Source organism: Sphaerodactylus townsendi, linkage group LG03 (assembly GCF_021028975.2).
Source record: "Sphaerodactylus townsendi isolate TG3544 linkage group LG03, MPM_Stown_v2.3, whole genome shotgun sequence".
NCBI lineage: Eukaryota > Metazoa > Chordata > Lepidosauria > Squamata > Sphaerodactylidae > Sphaerodactylus > Sphaerodactylus townsendi.
The window spans coordinates 165,357,816-165,375,884 of record NC_059427.1 but is presented as its reverse complement, the minus strand read 5'-3'; positions in this window follow the sequence as shown (position 1 = coordinate 165,375,884).

The following is an 18,069-nucleotide window of genomic DNA, read 5'->3' as shown; positions in this document are numbered from 1 at the left end:
TCTTTAGTCTCTGCTCTGGTGATTGAAGAAATAGTGAGGTAAGATAAAGGATTTCGCAGTGGATCCCTGCTATTTTTATTTTATGTTTATTCATTAAAACATTTCTATCCCCTCTTTCTTTATGGTTCAAGGTGTCTTACAAGGATTGTTAAAAACATTTGTACATGAAACCAAAAATTGAAGAGCAAATGCTAAACCTTCCTTTCCCCTGAGAAAAATGCCTGAAATTCCAACCTCATCAAAATCCCTGGCAAACAGGCACCCCACCCACCCACTCCCCACCTACCTACCTACCTACTCCACCACCTACTCCACCTCCACCCACCTGCACCTGCCACCTACCTGCCTGCCTACCTACCTGCCTACTCCCACTCCACCCACCTGCCTGCCTGCCTCCCTACCTGCCTGCCCTGCCTACCTGCCTGCCTACCTGCCTACCACCTGCCTGCCTACCTGCCTGCCTGCCACCACCTGCACCTGCCTGCCACCCTGCCTGCCTGCCTGCCTGCACTGCCTGCCTGCCACCTGCACTGCTACCTACATATAAGCCTTTATTGGCATATAGCTGTCCAGAAAGAGTTACATAAAATCAGGAACAATTGCATGAATACACTTGATAGGATAAAGAAGGCCCCAAGGGGGAGCACAACATAAAATCACGTTCTCTTACTGGGAACTCTCAGCACTATCTCATATGAAAGAGGTGGGCGACCTCTTCACAAAAGAGACCGGGGTCCGAGGTTGTTTTAACAACTAGGAGATAAATCCTAGTCCAGATCCTTCAGGCAAGCCCAGATTGGAAGAAAAAATGTAAGTTGGTATATTTAGATCTGATGTTATCGAATCTGGTGCAGTGCAAGAGTTGGTGAGTCAGGGTTTCAACCACTTTAAGTTTGCAACTGCATAACCTTGCGGATTTATCTAAATTGCTGAACCTACCCTTTAATAGGGCAGAGGGCATAACGTTAAAACATGCAGTGGTAGCAAACAGGCACCTCCTGAAGACGTAGAAGGAGGGGGCCTCCGCTCATCTCTTCAGGGAGCCCATTACACAGAACTGGAGCCATGATGGAAAGGCGCCATGCAGAAAATATGTGTGTATTTAAGCTTTTTCACTTTTCTGCCCAGTTCAGAGTAGCTTATGTAGTAGTTAGGAGTGGTGGATTCCAATCTGAAGAACCAGGTTTAATCCTTCACTCCTCCACATGAGCAGGAGGCTCTAATCTGATGAAGGAAGTTTGATTCCTCCATTTGAGTGGTGGACTCTAATCTCGAGAACCGGGTTTGATTCCCCACTCCTCCATTTGAGCTGTGAACTCCAATCTGGAGAGCCAGGCTTAATTCCCCACTCATCCACTTCTGCGAAAAACCAAGACATCTAAAAAAGGCAGTTTTCCTTCTTTTTCAGTTTCCGTGGTGAATTGGATGTTTGGGTGGATGCTGTTAAGGTTGTCCAGAAAATTATTTCGCAGACCCAACCATCAACTGGGCCACACTGTATACAGAAAACCAACACACACAGACCGGTATCTACATAAAAACTCCAACCACCACCCACAACAGAAAAGGGGTATAATCAAAACTCTGACAGATCGTGCAAAACGAATCTGTGAACCTCACCTCCTCCCTGATGAAATCAATCATCTAGACTAGGTTCTGCAGGCTAATGGCTACTCCACAACAGAAATCAGCCTTAAGACCAAGAGAAACCCAGAGGACTGAGGAGAAACAGCCTACCACAGGAAAAATATTTCTACTCTATAAGCATCAAAGGGAACTCACAGATCAAATAGAGGGAAACTTAATTGAAAACATAACTCTACAAAACCATCTTCAAAAACCTACCAAGGAAAATACAGCAGATGCTAAGCACTCCAGCAATAGGGACAAGAAAAGATCCCTCATTTCTGCAGGAGTCTATCCGCATACCCACTACAGCTGTGGAGGAGAGGGTCTACCCTAAGTACCACAAAAGACACATAGCATTCAGACTTGTGACATTAAGAGGAGCATAGAAAGACACTGTCAGCTTAATAGCCATCCTGAAAAAAAATCTGCGAGTAGCAGAACATAACTCCCTAAACAAAACTGGACGTAACATTTTATTTGAAAACACTGAAATTCTGGACAATTCAGAAGATTACCATGTCAGACTGCACAGGGAGGCCATTGAAATTCACAAACACCAAGACAACTTCAACAAGAAAGAAGAGACTCTGAAAATTAACAAAGCTTGGCTACCAGTACTTAAAAACACCAGAATAAAAGGCCAAGGGCATGCTAAGTTCATGGACAATGGACTCCACCCAGATACAGGATTTGCATTCACCAATACTGCTCTGTTGCTGCTGTAGGGAATGCAAATGCGACTACAAATGTAAATGGACTGATAACCCCACCCGCAATACAACGCACTCAACCACACCTTTGCATAGCAAGTTCCACCCAAACACTTACTGATTGGTTCCCCAATCTGGAACATGGACAATATATACCCCACTAAAACATTCCCTTCTCACTAGACACAGTGTGTAACAGACTTCCCTCTGTGATACACCTCTGAAGATGCCAGCCACAGATGCAGGCAAAATTACTAATTTCCAGTATAAAATTTGCAACAGTTTCACAAAAGAGTACATCAGAGCTGTTCAGGAGATTGGGAGCCACCACAACCAGTTGAATCTGGCCATGATAGCCTTCGACAATACATTGATCATGAAAAGTTTCAATTTCCCACTCCTGCATATAAATCTTCTATTAAAAGTGCAAGCCATGCCTGCTAATTTGGGCATATACAAAGTCATACTCGCTCGTTGTTTTCAATCTACTTTAACCATTTTTGTATGCATTTCTTCTACCCAGTGGCTTCACAAGAGAATTGTGGCTCCCCCCCCCTCTTTCTGCTCTTTCTTGTCTTCCTTTCTATAACCGTGAGCTGTTTTTCTCTCCTGTTAAAAAGACTGTATTCAGCTAGATGCTACGAAATCAGCCAAGATAAAACTTTAAGGTCAATGACTGTTTAGGAGGTTCCTTTGGTCATATCTGCGGAAACCCTTCAGGAGGCTTTACACTTGCTGTCTAAAGTAGGAAGCTCCATTGGTTAAGTCCTTCCAAGCTGGATGTTGTTAACCCAGTTTAATGGGTGTTTGAAGTTGCAGGATTTGCCATGGTTCCTTATCACAGCTGGGAGGGGGGTTAATAGCAGGGAAGGGAGAAAATTCCTCTTCCCTCAGGGATGTTCTTTAAGAGGTTGTAATATTAATATGGTTTGATTGCCTCGGCAAATGGCTGAACTGCCAATTCTGTCCCTTGTTTGACACGTTTAAAGGCCTTTGAGAGGATATTGTCCCCCGCAGTGGTACGATTCAAATAATTTAACAACCGGTTCCGAAAGGACTCAGTGGTGGAATTACAACCATTCTCTGAACTAGACAAAAAATTAGCTACCGGTTCTACTGAATAGGTGCGAATAGGCTGGATCCCACCGCTGGTCCCCCGTCCTCTCAAAGTTCTGATATTTAAGGTGCACCTTTGAATTGAAATTGGAACCATTTTCAGTTTCCAGAGCCCAAAATAGTTTTCATGTGTATCTGGATGACTTTGCTTTAATGGAGCCCATTTTAGATTGCAAATGAGTTTGGAGAAACATCTATCGCTTTAATGGAGGTTTGTCATGTGGAAATGAGCCATTGAAGCTCTTTGTGGAATCAAGGTAAATAATATCCTGTTAGGTCTTTATTAAAGGGATGGGATATTTTTCCCTTGCCCTGTTGGCAAGCATGATTGACGAATGTTTTGGTATGTCTTAAGCACATCATACAACATTTCTCTCCGTGGCATCAACACATCTCACCGTGGCCTGCCTCTGAAGATGCCAGCGACAAATGCAGACAAAATGTTAGGTGCAAAAACTACCAAACCATGGCCTTGCAGCCCGGAAAAACCACGCCAGTTAATTTCAGCCGAGAAATTCAACAATACATGATTATCATTATAACTATGAAGAGGAAGAGTTTGAATTGATACCCTGCCTTGCTCCCTTGTAAGGAGATTCAAGGTCTCCTCACAAACTTCTTCCCTTTCTTTAACCCACAACAGACACCTTGTGAGCAGTGGTAGGATTCAAATAATTTAACAACTGGTTGTTTACAATCACCATTTTAACAACTGGTTCAGCCGAAGTGGTGCGGACCGGCTGAATCCCACCACTGCTTGTGAGGTAAGTGGGACTGAGAGAGTTTCGAAAAAACTGTGACTAGCCCAGTTCATCAGACAAGAGTGTGCCACTCATGTGGAGGAGTGAGGAATCAAACTCAGTTCTCCAGATTAGAGTCCATCGCTCTTAACCACTACAGCATGCTGGCTCTAGTTATCATTATTATTATTTAAGATACACAAATAGAAGTTCCAGTAAGCTCGGTTGTCATTTCCCGCCCCCCCCCTTCCAATTGTGTCCCAATTTTCCCTAACATCCCATGTAATCTTTCCCTAACATCCCATGTAATCTTTCCCTAACATCCCATGTAATCTACGCAGTGGCGTAGGAGGTTAAGAGCTTGTGTATCTAATCTGGAGGAACCGGGTTTGATTCCCCGCTCTGCCACCTGAGCTGTGGAGGCTTATCTGGGGAATTCAGATTAGCCTGTACATTCCCACATACACCAGCTGGGTGACCTTGGGCTAGTCACAGCTTCTCGGAGCTCTCTTAGCCCCACCTACCTCACAGGGTGTTTGTTGTGAGGGGGGAAGGGCAAGGAGATTGTAAACCCCTTTGAGTCTCCTGCAGGAGAGAAAGGGGGGATATAAATCCAAACTACTACTCCTCCTACATAATTTGAATTATCACTATTTCTGCTTGTCTTAATATTAGCAATCTGCTCTGTTTGCAATCTGCTTCAGATCTTGATCAGCCTCTTCATTGCTGAAGGGGGACGTGGCTGGTATTATTTCTATATGGGGGTAATTCTGTTCCATCTCCTCAATATAGATCGAAAGGCAATCCTAATACCCAAGCAAGGCTGCGTTGTCCAAACCAGATGGCAAATAAACATTTACAATCGCCAACGCGACGTTATCAATAGAAAGCATAATAGCTTGAGCAATGGAACCGCAGTCCGGGAGCTTAGCTGCAGCTAAGGCTAGAGCAGTGTTTCCCAATCTTTTCAACATCACGGTACCCTTGACCTCTTCATATCTCACGGTACCCCTGCCATCCCCCCACCTTCCCCTCCCAGTGCCCCTGCTTGCCACCCCCCCGACCTTCCCCTCCCAGGGTGAAGGGAAGCACTGGGGGGGGGGTGCGGGAATTGGCTGCTGACCTTGCAGAAGGCCCTGCCTCCTGGGCCAGCTCCATGTCCTTGCTGGCACCGGTGGGAGACACCACAGAAGTGAGGGGGGCTGGTAGTGTTGCTGCGGTACCCCAGGGAAATGCTCACGGAACCCCAGGGTACCACGGAACCCTGGTTGGGAATCGCTGGTCTAGAGTAGCAGTGGCGTAGGAGGTTAAGAGCTCATGTATATAATCTGGAGGAACCGGGTTTGATTCCCAGCTGTAAGGAATTCCATAGAAGCAGAAATAAAAGGCTTTTTGGGTGTAAAAGTCCGTTTATTAAGACATCTTAGAAAGCTCACGTACACGTAGTGGCAGGAATGACACTTCCCGCCAGAAGCACAGGTTATAACACCATTCACCCCATCCCCCCTCCTGCTTCCCATGGGAACGGAGTCTTCATCTCCCGCGCAAAGATAAAGTCTCCGCCGATGAGGCTGGCCCATCGCCCGGGCTGTGGAATGCACTCAAGGTTACTTCACCATCAACACTATTGAATCCTTTACACTCTGTCTCCCTTAAAGAAGACCCCTCCCCCCCAGGTTTATCTTGGAGGAAAGGCGTGATTGGAAAGCAGAAATAAGGGTGGGGGCGTCAATATTTTCGGAATAAACCCATTGATTATACCCAGAGGAATATCCCACCCAAGAGACTAAATATTGCAAGCGTTTGCGATTAAAGCGAGAGTCCAGGATAAGCGTCAATTTAAGTAGTGCTTGTGGCCATCAATAATAGTCGGTGGGGGCCTCGCCGGCGGGTCGTGCCAGGCATCGGAAGCGGGAGCCTCCTTGAGCAAGCTGGAATGGAAGACAGGATGAATGTTACTAAGAGAGTTAGGCAAATCTAAGCGGGCAGTGACATCATTAATCACTTTAGTAATCTGAAAAGGTCCCACGAATCTTTTGCCAAGTTTGGAAAATTTATGCGATCTCTAAGATTTTTGTAGATAAATACACCCAAGTGCCCACACGCATAGGGAAATCTGAGCGGTGTGTATCCGCTTGCAGCTTTTGGGAGTCCTTAGCTTGTTGTAAGGCGGTCTGGACCGTTTTCCATCCCTCTGCTAGGGATGAAATCCATTGTTGAAACTCTGGAGGGTCCAGCTGCGGCGGGTGGTTGTAACCTTGGCGGGAAGGAGCGACCAGACACAATTTCAAAGGGGGTTTTCTGTGTACTGCTATGGACCGCATTGTTATAGGCATTCTCCGCCAACGGAATAAGCTCGCACCAATTGTCTTGGTGGTAGTTGGTGTAACAACGTAAATACTGCTCTTAGGGTTCTGTTCGTTCTCTCCGTCTACGCCGTCACTTTGAGCGTGGTAGGGGGCGGCGGCGGCGAAGCGACCCCAACAACCCCAAAAACGCCTTCCAGGACTTTGAAATGAAATAGGGGCGGCGGTCGGAGACCACCTTAACGTGGGGGCGGAATGGAGGCGGTAAACAGGTTGAAGGAACAGTCGTGCCAACTTAGGAGCGGAGGGGATGGAAGCACATGGAATAAAATGGGCTTGTTTAGAAAATAAGTCCACCACCACCCACAAAACCGTGTTGCCATGACTTTCGGGCAAATCCGTAATAAAATCCCATGGAGATGACTTCCCAAGGGCGGAGGCCACCGGGAGAGGTTTCAACAGTCCATGGGGCTTTCCCGGGATGGTTTTGGCTTCTGCACAAACCGAGCAGCCCTTAATGTATGCCTCAATGTCCTTGCGCATTCGCGCCACCAGAACTGTCGGCCGGGCCAAATGCAGAGTTTTCAGAAAGCCAAAATGTCCAGCCGAGCGGGCATCGTGGCAAGCTTCAGAACCTGCTTGCGGAGGCGCGCGTACCAACATTCCCCCCTCCGCCAAACTCCATTCTCCAAACGCAATTGGGAGTCACCTTCTTCCGCTGGAGGCCCGTGCCGCGCCGCCTCCTCGCGGTCCCGCAGGGCAGGAGAGACGAGACTAGGAATGGGGGGGGAAGGAGGAGTGGGCCTTTCAGATCGGGTGACAGCCAGCCCCAACTGGGAGGGGTAGAGAACCGTGCGTGGAATGTCTCGTGGGCAGCTCCACCCCCCTCGGGTAGGCGAGAGCGTCAGCCAGTTTATTGGTTTTCCGGGGAAAAAATGGACTGTAAAGAGAAGCGAGAAAAGAAATCGGCCCAACGAAGTTGTTTTGCGGACATCTTGAGGGGGGGTGGAAAGAGCTGCAGGTTTTGTGATCCGACCAAACCTGAAAGGGGTGTTTAGCCCCTCCAGCCAGTGGCTAAGTGGAGAGTGCTACTTTAATGGCCACAGTCTCTTTATCCCCTACAGTCCAGTTGAGTTCAGCACCAGAGAATTTCTTAGACAAATAAGCACCGCGGAACCAGCCTACCATCTTTATTTTTTTCTGCAACAGGGCTGCGCCAAGTGAATTGTCCGAGGCAGCCACGTGAACCACAATCGGGAGACCTGGGTCAGGCTGCTTTAGGATCGGTTCGGTGGCAAACGCAGAACTTAAGAGTTGAAAGGCTGTTTGACACTCCTCGGACCAGGAAGGGGGGGCCCCGGGCTTGGCGGACAGTGGATCTTTACCCTTAGTGCGTAAGGGGTCTGTGAGAGGAGAGTCAGTTCAGCGAGTTGGGGTATAAAGTCCGCGATAGAAATTAGCAAAACAAAGAAAAGATTGGAACACTTTGCGGTTGGTGGGAGCAGGCCATTAGAGGGACTGCGTCAATCTTAGCAGGATCCATTTTCAAGCCCTCGGGCGAGATCCGGTAACCCAAATAGACAATGGAGGTCTGGTGAAAACAGCATTTGGAGAGTTTGGCAAAGAGAGAATTGTCGAGCAAGCGTTTCCAATACCTCTCGAACCAATGTTTCATGCTCTTCTATGGTTTGTGAGTAAATCAAAAGCGTCATCTAAGTATACCACAACTCCCTTGTACAATAAATCATGGAGAACTTCGTTGATAAGGGCCATAAAAGCCCCGGGGGCCCCACTTAACCCGAATGGCATTATCAAGTATTCAAACTGTCCAAACTTTGTGTTAAACGCAGTCAAGTGTTCATAGCCTTCAGCAATTCTGACCCTGTAGTAAGCTTCTCTTAAGTCCAATTTAGTAAAAATGCGCCCTTTGCCGAGTGCATCTAAAGGTCCTTGATCAAAGGCAAAGGATATTTATTGGACAGAGAGACCGCGTTGAGACCTCGATAATCTGTGCAAAGCCGTGAAGACCCATCTTTCTTTTTTACAAAACAAAGCGGGAGCAGCGTGTGTGTGTTTGGTAGCCATACGTATGAACCAGCGGCGAGGTTCTTGTCCAAGAAGGCATGGAGTTCCTTCTCCTCATTGGGACTCATGCGGTAGATTCTACCTTTGGGCAGTTCGCCCTGGTTGTATAACGATTTTGCAGTCAGTGTCTCTGTGGGGTGGCAACTGATCGCATTCTTGCTCCTGAAAAACTCTGGCTAAATCATGATACGCAGGTGGGATGCCAATAGAATCGGGAGCAATGGCTGAAGAAGCCAGGGAGGGTGTGTCAGGAGAAGTTGGGTTTCCCCAATTCATGTGTTCACCGCAGGGAGGGTCAGTGAATTCTAAGATCCGTTCTTTCCAAATGAACTTTTGGTTCATGTAACAATAACCATGGCATGCCCAAAACTATGGAGTGTTTGGCCACTGGCGCCAAAATAAAACTAATTTTCTCCCAATGGTCGGCTTAGCGGAGGAGAACCAGCTGTGTTTTGAACTGGGCGGTCCTTACGTTCCGAGGGGCTGCCGTCCATTTGGGTGAATGGTATGGAAGCTTAGCCAGAATTTGGTCCAGACCTAGCTCCTCTGCCACCTGGGGCCGCATTAAACAGTGGGAGCAGCCAGAATCCCACAAGGGGCGAGGCTATAATGCGAGTGTGTTTAGCGGGGTTGGCCAGAAGCGGCTTGGACAGTAATGGGGCTGCCTTCACTCACCGCGTCAGAAGTCGGGCCCATGTCCATGGGGGGGGCTGAAGAAAGGCAAACAGCTGCTTCCCCCTCCTCTGGGTCGCCGATGACCGCTTTAGGCGAGCCCGTCGGAGGCGGCCCCGATCTGCGTGGTGGCTTGGCAGATGGAGTGCTTGGCGTAGCTGGAGCGGTTGGTTTTGTTTCTTAGGACAGTTGGCGGCTAGATGACCTGGCCCTCCGCAGTAAAGACACAACCCCAGTCGGCGTGGCGTTCAGAGGTGGTTTCGGTAGGGGCGGCTGGGCTTGGCTTGGTGGGCACAGTGGCGGGCTTTAGGTGTAGGCGGCCTCCGGCACGAGCGTATTCCAAGCGAGGCGCCACCTGGGACCCCAACTGGATCCAATCTGCAATAGATCACGAGGAACCCGAATTAAAAACACCGTTTCACGCAGCTTGCCGTCCACAGCATCCGAGAAGTATTCGCATTTCATGCGTTCAGGCCACTCAGGAGGAAGTCGAGCAACCGCCCGCCTTGCAAATTCCGCGGGCAAATTCTCTGCAAACGGGCGGTTGCCTTGCTGGATAGTTTTGATGGTGCGGATAGCTTCATTCTCGGCGCCTGGATCTTGGAAGCGCGCTCTTAAGGCTTGGAGGAATCACGGGCACCCGTCACGAGAGTCTTCGTCTTGCAAATCCAAAGAGTCCACGAACCAATCGGCTGCTCCCCCATCCAGGACTGAGCCGATGTCCCGTATTTTTTCAGCTCAGACCGGTATAAATCATCATAGTCTTCCAAGTGGGCATTGAGTTGCAAAATGAAGTAGGGAAGTTTGGAAGCGGTCCCATCAAAAGCGGGCTGGTATCGGGGGCCGATAGTAGCCCGTTCCACGGCTCTTGGCGCCTGCTGGGCGGTGGTTGCGCTGGTTGAGCAGGTTGGGCAGGCAGCTGTTATGCGGGGGGGGGGCGAATCCGGGCGCTGGCCCGGTGCGCTGGCGTTTGGGTGGCAGGACCCAGGTACGTGGCCCCCCGGGCGCCGGCGTGGTCAGTAACAGCATAAACTCCAACTTGGGGCTTCCTGATCTGCTGCCTCCTTGGCTCCCTCTCCAAGCGCAGCCAGCTCCCTTTCCTTGCGGGTCCAATGCATCCTGGTGCGCATGCAAGAGCAGCTTTTCGTTCCAATTTAGCCAGTTCGTCCCGTTTAAGAGCTTCAGTGAGCTCGCTTTGCGTCTTGCGCAGAGCCTGAAGCAGCTTTCAGCGTTACCGTTGTAAATCCAGTCTGGAGTGTTCCAGGACTTTATCATGGACCGACAGATTCTGGAGCATATTGTCGTTGGAGCGCATCTTTGCTTACGGTCCAACTTCGAGTTGGAACTTCTTTGCGTTGCCGTTCCGGTCCCTCTGCAGGTTTTCGCTCTTGCTGCAACTGTGCCCGTTCCTCCTCCCATAGCTAGCGTTCCACGGGTCCATGCTTCTTGGGCATCTACGCGAGTCGCCCCACTTCTTCATCCCAGGTCTCCTTCGATGGGAGAGGAACAGATCCGGCTGGGGAGTGCAGGCTTTCGGACTCTTCGTCATCTGGAAGCGAGACGCCGGAGACACCGTAGCCACCGGTGGCTCCCGGGGGCACCTCAGGTGCGGTCGCTGGCCGGGATCAGGGGTCCGATTGGAAGGCAGTACGGATACCCCTCCCAATCCCAGGTTTAGTCCCAGTATCCTTGGACGGGCCCCAGTGCTTGTGCCACGGTGGTTCTTTGGGAGCATCACGCAAAATCTGAGAGTCCAGGAATGCGTTCAATGGATTCCTGGGTTGCCGCATGAAAGGTGGTCAGGCCCGTCTCCTCCATGACAGGTTGCATCTGAGGTTTTGTAATCCACACCTGCAGCGGGTAGAGATCCTATCCACAGGCGCTCGATCCATAGACAGCGCCCCAAGCGGCTCATGGAAGTCCCCATGGTGCGTCGTCCGTCCCTCGTTCCAGCGGAGTAAAGGAAGACTTCGTGCTGATCACGAGGGCGGGAAAGAGCCACCAGCGAGGCCCGTTCTCCTGCGGTTCCTCCAGATCCAGAAGGGAAAGGTCGGAGCCCTCTTTGGGGGCTACCGCACCTTCCGCAATAACATTCCAACCTCTCCATGTCAAGACACCAGAGGTCCACTGCACTAGGAATATAGATGAATTAAGGATTCCTGCCACAATGTAAGGAATTCCATAGAAGCAGAAATAAAAGGCTTTTTGGGTGTAAAAGTCCGTTTATTAAGACATCTTAGAAAGCTCACGTACACGTAGTGGCAGGAATGACACTTCCCGCCAGAAGCACAGGTTATAACACCATTCACCCCATCCCCCCTCCTGCTTCCCATGGGAACGGAGTCTTCATCTCCCGCGCAAAGATAAAGTCTCCGCCGATGAGGCTGGCCCATCGCCCGGGCTGTGGAATGCACTCAAGGTTACTTCACCATCAACACTATTGAATCCTTTACACCAGCTCTGCCGCCTGAACTGTGGAGGCTTATTTGGGGAATTCAGATTAGCCTGTGCACTCCCACACACGCCAGCTGGGTGACCTTGGGCTAGTCACAGCTTCTCGGAGCTCTCTCAGGCCCACCCACCTCACAGGGTGTTTGTTGTGAGGGGGGAAGGGCAAAGAGATTGTCAGCCCCTTTGAGTCTCCTGCAGGAGAGAAAGGGGGGATATAAATCCAAACTCCTCCTCCGCTTCTTCTTCTTCTTCTTCTTCTTCTTCTTCTTCTTCTTCTTCTTCTTCTTCTTCTTCTTCTTCTTCTTCTTCTTCTTCTTCTTCTTCTTCTTCTTCTTCTTCCTCTTCCTCTTCTTCTTCTTCCTCTTCATCATCTTCTTCTTCTTCTTCTTCTTCTTCTTCTTCTTCTTCTTCTTCTTCGAGAGAGAGAGAGAGAGAGAGAGAGAGAGAGAGAGAGAGAGAGAGAGACGAGGAAAGGCTGACCACCAAGTGACTGTCCCTGTTGATATGGTTTAGGATCTGGGAGGGCGTATGATCTAAATCCTTCAACTAGAATTGGTGCCAAAGCCCAGGTCTCCTGAAAAAGAATGATATCAGATCGATTAAGATAACAACGAGAAGCATAATTCTTGGCCTGCATTCTGGGTCATTGTCGGCGATTCCCTCGTCGGGATTATATCTGCGGGACTGCCTTGAAAGCGTGCATTGAAGGGTACTCTTCCAAAACAGCTCCTTTGCCGTCTCCCTGCTTTCGAGCCAAACAGGAGCACACACAGAGCTCCCTCTCTTTTCTTTGGCACTCGGACAGCCCCACCACTGTCACTGCCCTGCAGTCCTCAGGCGGCTGAGGAATTCCAAAATAAATGAGCATGTTGTAATCAGGAGGGAAAATATTGTGTCCTTGTGGGGCTGATGTTGATTGGAGCTCAGCCCCTTCAGCGACGGCCACGAGCAGAGCTGCATATTTCTTCGCGAAAATATGTCTGTGCCGGGAAACTTGGCAAGCCTCGCGCTGAATAGATACTCCAGCGGCTTACACGTTACACTGCGGCTTCACAAAGTGCTGTTGATGAGCTGGGCTCAGCTGGGCGAGTCGCCCTGACAATCGGCACACAGTTTACATCCAAGCCTCGGTGGGCTGCAAACAGGGCTGCCGGCCGGGAGGCTCTCCTGAGCTTTTGTGGAAGCCAAAGTCTGACAAGGTTTTGGCAGGAGGAGGCCTTTGAAAGAGGCCCAGTTATTGAGCAAAGATCTTCCAGGCCCAGACATATTTCAGAAACCACACAAGCAAAACGAACCAAGTAGGTCATTTGCAAATATGCTTGTGCGATCGGTGAAGAGAACGTTTGGAGATGAACAAGCTGACATTCAGAAGCAGGCCAGATAAAGATACTCAAAGTCCTGTGCTGCTGATCCGCACACCCATTCAACTTTTTTTTCCTCTGCATCACCCACGTGCATAGGAGTGCATGAAAAGACTAGAACACCATGGATACAATGGCCATTTGGCATGAGTCTTACGGTTATGTTCACGTAATACCAGTGTGGTGTAGTGGGTAAGAGCAATGGACTCTAATCTGGAGAACCGGGTTTAATTCTCCACTCCTCCACTTGAGCGGTGGACTCTGATCTGGAGAACCAGGCTTAATTCGCCTCTCTTGCACTTGAGCGGTGGACTCTGATCTGGAGAACCATGCTTAATTCGCCTCTCTTGCACTTGAGCGGTGGACTCTGATCTGGAGAACCAGGTTTAATTCACTTCTCTTCCACTTGAGAGGTGGACTCTAATCTGGAGAACCAGGTTTAATTCGCCTCTCTTCCACTTGAGTGGTGGACTCTAATCTGGAGAACCAGGTTTAATTGGCCTCTCTTCCACTTGAGAGGTGGACTCTAATCTGGCGAACCTGGTTTCATTCTCCACTCCTCCACATGAACGGCAGAGTCTAATCCGATGAACCAGATTTGCTTCCGTACTCCTTCATTCCTGCTGGGTGACCTTGGGCTCACAGTTCTCGCAGAACTCTCTCAGCACCACCTACCTCACAAGATGTCGGCTGTGGGAATAGGAAGGGAAAGGAATTTGTAAGCAGCCTTGAGTCTCCTCACAGGAGAGAAAAGTGGAGTAAAAATCCAAACACTTCTTCTTGTTTTTGTTCTTTCGTTCCATGACTGAAATTCTGCCTTCCCTTAGAAATGCAAATCTAGTGTAACCTCTGAATCCACTGGTCATGGAAATTGCCCGTGGTATCTCCCCTGATCGTTAAGTCTAGAGACGTTTTGGTGGAATGAAGTGTTTAGTGTGCCAGACAGAGATGTCATTTCATTTCACTTTTCACATTTAATTTATATCCCGCCCTCCCTCGGAGGGCTCAGGGCGGCAAACAACAGTAGTGAACAAACAACAGAGCATCGCATAAACAGCAACAACAATAAATCATAATACAACAATATCAACAGCATAAAAATGCATCACAATGTTATACTATAAGCAATAACCAATTATATCAGCTAACCCCCAATCACAGTTCCCACAACTACAAAAACTAAAATACAGTGAACTAGCATAGGGCGTTTCCCCACTCAGCATGAATCTCCTATGCCGCGCGCTGCTCTCAGTGTGCGGCATCCCTGGCGCACGCCCGGGCGTCCCCACGACCCCGCGCAGGGTCATCAAAAGGGGCGTGACAGCGGCAGCGTTGGGGCGGCTGTGCTGTCGCCGCCCCTCTCTTGGGGAGTGCCGGGGACCCCACGCTACTCTCCTCAAGTAGCGCGGGGCTTAAAGGTAAGTGGGGAAAGGCCCATAGAGTCTGCTCCATCAACCCTCCCCAAACAGTCCCTGAACAAGTGGTGCCCTTTGGCAGCTGCTCAAGTCAGCTGCCTTGGGCTGCTGGTGGAACTCCTGTTGTAGCTGCCAGACCCCACCCCCTGCAGGTGTTTCCAATGGACCAGAACACTCTCCCTCCAGCTATGCGGGCCCTGCGGGATCTTGGTGAATTCCGCAGGGCCTGTAAGGCAGAGTTTTTCCACCGGGCCTTTGGAGAGACCAGCCGCTGAGGAAGTGCCCCCTCCTGTTCTCATTACACCAGGGGTCCCTTAACATCAATGGGACCCACCGTTCCTCCTCTTTGGGTGGGGTTGTTTAATTAAGAATTTCACTGGATGCCGTTTTATTGTACTGTTGTTTTAATGGATTTTTAGTTTTTATAGTTTCTAGTAGATGGAGCTTGTGCATAATTATCTGTAAATTATTTATTGTATGTAGCTATCTGCTCCACCTGTGTTTTTTTTTTTTTTTGGAGTTTGGGTTTTGTTTGTATTTTGTGGGGAAACTTTGTGCTGCACACCACCCTGAGCCCTCTTGAGATAGGTATATAAAAGTAAATAAATAAATGAATAAATGAATGAATGAATGGATGAATAAATGAATGAATAAATGAATAAATGAATGAATGAATAAATGAATGCATGAATGAATGAATGAATGAATGAATAAATGAATGAATGAATGAATGAATGAATGAATGAATGAATGAATGAATGAATACATACATACATACATACATACATACATACATACATACATACATACATACATACATACATACAGGCTTCATCCCCAGATCTCCAGGAGTTTCCTAACATGAATCTGGCAACCCTATTTCCCCCCTCCCATGGAGTTCGGGGCAGGGGCTCAGAGATCTGCCGACCAGCGGGGCTCATCCCACCTCTGGACTCCGCATGGAGTTTGGGAGCAGTGCGGGCTCCTTTGATGCTGGCTTCAGTTTGCCCACATCCAGCTTTACACTCTAGGCTTTGTGCCTGCAGTTTAAAACTGTGATGGTGGGGGATGTGGTGTCCAGGGTGTGGCCCAGGTTCATCAGATTAAAGATTGCCACTCTGAACCACCATATCAAGGTGGCTTTCCAACCACACTGGGACAACATCTATATTGAGTATATGCAGTCGTGTAGCTACCACAGGTGGGGGTGTGCCCTGCCCTGGGCACGCACCATTGATGTCACAGTGGGGGGTGGAAAATCACCACACCTCCTCCCCTTCCCCCTTCCCCCCAGGCCCAGCAGAAGCCGAGAGCAGCCTGGCAGGCCCAGCCAGGCTGCTTTTTCAGCCAGCTGCTCTTTGCAGCTGGCTGAACTAAGTGAGGGGGTGGGGGCCACATGGTGGGTGGGACTCAGGCGCCTTTTTGCCCCAGGGACCATCTGCCCGCCCCATGCCACTGAGTATATGAATGTACATCTAATTGAAATTAAGAATCTAATTGAACTTAAGAATCAGTTGCTAATGTGTACAAGTGAATGCCTGTTGAGGAAATTGTCCACTACCTGTATGCTGAAAAGCAGGGTTGGTATACCTGGTGGGAAGGTAGACAAATAAACCCTCACTCCTCACCAGTCATAGGGGCTTTCCCCACTTACCTTCTGCTGCGCGCTACTCTGGGAAAGTAGCGCGGGGTCCAGCGGCGCTCCCCACTTGCAAGGGCGGCAACCACGCAGCCGCCCCGACGCTGCCACTCTTGCACCACCTCAGCGCGCGTCATTCCTGGCACTGAAGAAACGGCACCTTTTGATGACCCCGCGCTCTGCGAGAGCGCGCCAGGAATGACGCGCGCTGAGGGGGCGCGAGAGCGGCGCGCAGCAGAAGGTGAGTGGGGAAAGCCCCATAGAATATCAGTTGTCAGATATGGTCCAATCTGCTCAAATCAGCAACTTGTGATCTGAAAAGCATTCTTTTTGAGGTGATGTGAAAGTTTTCTGTGGCTCCTCTCATCTTTGCAAATTTTTAGCGGATGCTGTGTTTTTCCAGAGAAGAGTGTGCTTTTTTTTTTTGAAAAAAATGGGATAAAATTTAAACGTAACCAAATGGGCTCACCTCATACGCAGGGTGTGCGTGATAACACAACAGTTAATATGATTACTATATCTTCTAAGTGGCATGAAGCTGTTTGTGCAAGTTTTCCAAGGGCCATGGTTTCGATGAGACTCGGTATTGCTTTTCACAGTTTAAATTTGGCATTCATGCTGGAGGGCTCTGATGGAGGCATACCAGGTTTATACCGCCTTCAAACAAAGCAGAGCCTCTTGTTGCTGTGTGGCCGCCCCCTCCGCTAAATTGCTCCCTCCAACAAATCTAACGGGACATGATGTTCCCTTCTCCACATGTGGCCTCACAAAAGGATGGCTCTCATGTTTAGTTGTGGCTGGCCCTGAAAGGGGAGCGGGGCTGTTTGTTTTCTTTCTTACAGGCCTTTGAAGATCTATGATGGAGGCCATTTTTATAGTTGATTCATTAGCTGGCGGGCTTGCTCCAGCCTTCATCTTCAGAAATGCTGGATAATAATTCCCTAAGCTCATTGTCAGACTTGCAAGGTGGGGGAGGGGGCGGAGTAAAAATAAATTGAGCAAACGCTCAGGCTTCCTCCTTAAAAAAAAAAAAAGTGTTCCAGCCCACTCAGGAGTGTTTTCAAAGTGATTGATCTCTTAATGCTTAAAAAAAAAGACTCCAGCTTTTTGAAACAAAAAATGTTTTTTTTTCCAGAAAGCGGACCTCAGAATCAATTCTTTCTTCTTCCATGTTTAAATTCCTTGTCGAGAATATGAAAAACAGGCTGTGGCATTTCATGCAGGATTTTGATGTTAGTGCCTCTGAAAAATAAGCTGAGGTGGAAGTGACAATTTGCAAATGAGGAAAAAACAGGAGCAGTGTACCTGCCGGGTAGCCCCTGGGTTATGCCTAGGGCCCCAGAGTGTGGGGGTTCCAGGGACACCCCAACCCCATTACTGCTGCCAGGGATTCAGGGAACACTCTAGTCCAGTGATGGCAAACCTTTTTGAGACCGAGTGCCCAAATTGCAACCCAAACCCCGCTTATTTATCGCAAAGTTGAACCTGAATGCTGAGGTTTTAGTTTAGAAAAAAACGGTTGGCTCCCTCTTCCTCCACCCCACCCGCTTGAGCCTGCTGTAGCCTCCAGCAAGTCCCGTGCGCACTGCTCTGTGCCTCTCTAGCATCTCTGTCCCCTCTGCGCTGTCCCCCCCTCAGGCAGCAGCCACCCAGAGCACAGGCACCAGGCCTGCCAGCCGAGTCCTCCCTGCTCACTGCGGTGTGTGCACAGAGGCCCAGCCAGCCTAGATGTGTGGGGTATGTGTGTGTGATTTTCCGCCGCCCACATGACGAACTCTGTGTGTGTGTGCCCACAGAGAGGGCTCCGAGTGCCACCTCTGGCACCCGTGCCATAGGTTTGCCATCACTGCTCTAGTCCAAACATCCAACCAGCTCCCAACTCACACCAATCAATCAGGTAGGAGAAAATGTGCACATGGGAGCTATATTTTAAATATTATTTGAT